General features: G+C 48.1%; 1 protein-coding gene across 1 annotated transcript in view; it reads left to right on the top strand.

The window, feature by feature from the left end:
• Nucleotides 1–1,636, top strand: part of DNAH5 (dynein axonemal heavy chain 5) — a 555,556-nt gene that overhangs the window by 329,093 nt on the left and 224,827 nt on the right. The window lies entirely within an intron of this gene.

Raw genomic sequence — 1,636 nt, 5'->3', positions numbered from 1 at the left:
TGTGCATACATGCATTAGCGGAAGGTTATGGTGCCTCCTACCTGCCTTTCACCAGGGGATCTTCGGTCCTGGCATTTACGGGGTGGCCACACCACCAGAAGTCCCATTAGGCTGCCCTGGCCCTGTCAGAATGCAGTTTTAGTGGTCATGTCCAGGACCTGGGGCCTCCTCCTTCCCCATATCCCCAGCTCATACCTCCAAGTTCATCCTGTCACGGGAGCTCAGCAGGGACATGTTCTTCCCCTGTTGGCTGGTGATGCAGTGAGTGCCCTCTCCATCCCCTTCACAGTGATTAGACAGAAATGCATTCTACAACTCTGTCCTTGCATGCTCAATTTAATCCATTTTGATTATCAGCATATGGTGTGTGCCTATCAAGAAAACTTAAATCTCTTTTTGAAAACTAGATGAAATACTGTTTCCTCAAAGGCATAGAGTTTCTATATGCTGGAGCAGGGGGGGTTACCTTTTCAAAAGACAGTACCTCTTCTGGTGGGTACCCCTCATTATGGGTACCCCTTTCCAGAAAAGGAGCAGGGGGGATCCCCCCAGCAGCTGCTCACCAGTTGTGGGTGGGGGTCCCCCAGCAGCTGAATGTGTGCAATGGTGGCAGTGGTGTGGTGGTGTGCAGCTTCCCAAGTACCCCCACTTCTCCATGCTGCCACTGCATACCCTGTGGCAGAATGCCATCTCAGTCTCTCCCCAAACTCTACTATCAGGCTTATTACCTACCTGACAATTTAGTTACCATGGTCACTTCCGAGGGCAGGCACCCCTGCCCCATCTACTTCAGGTAACCCTGAGTTGTAACCTGAGTTTAATACTTTCTTGAGGGAGGAAGGAATCTGCCTCCTTTGCCTATGTGACTGGCCTCACACACCTGGGGGGTGGGGCTTAACCCCCCTATTTTTCTAAGCAATGACATCATGAATGAGAAGGGGGCTTGAGATCCTGCCAATCTACCCAGCAACCAGTGATGCATTTCAAATTGGTTGGCTGGCAGCCAACAACTGGTGGCCTTCATTGGATCAAGTAAATGAGGTCATAAGGTCTATATAAGTTAAAGACTTCCCAGGAGGAGGGGCAGCAGTCATGATGAAGACACTGAGAGTAGCTGAACTTCAGCAGCTATCTGTCTCTCTCTTAAAACACATGGATACCTTTTGAACTTCCTCCCTCCAGAGGAAAGCTCTATCAGCCTCTGGATGATATTTGTGAGTAAGCTACTTGAAACCTAACTAGATATATAGCTTGCAGTAACTCAGATGTGTGATCAAAGGCTACCATGCCACTGTTTGCTCTAAGGGTTATTCATTGATATTGCTCTATCCTGTACCCTATTCCAAATCTACTTCTTGTAATCAATAAAGTTCTCCTCTGTACCTAGCATGGGAGACTTATTGAGAGGGGGTCTAGATTATGCCTTAGGGTTCCCTTGGTCTGGCTGACTAAGAGAGACCACTATTTGTGCTTCAGACTAAGGGAAGCATCCCAAGTTCTTACAGTGGGTCCAGTACTCTTCAGGTTTATAAAACCTATGTACCAGGGCTGTGCGAATCTTCAGTCCCTGATTCGATTCAGCAGAGATTCGGCCCAATTCGGTAGCTGAATCTCCAAATCCAAATTGAATCAGGAG

This window comes from Gavialis gangeticus, unplaced genomic scaffold (genome assembly GCF_001723915.1).
Source record: "Gavialis gangeticus isolate Ggan-Ray unplaced genomic scaffold, GavGan_comp1, whole genome shotgun sequence".
NCBI lineage: Eukaryota > Metazoa > Chordata > Crocodylia > Gavialidae > Gavialis > Gavialis gangeticus.
This window is presented reverse-complemented; position numbering and strand designations above follow the sequence as displayed.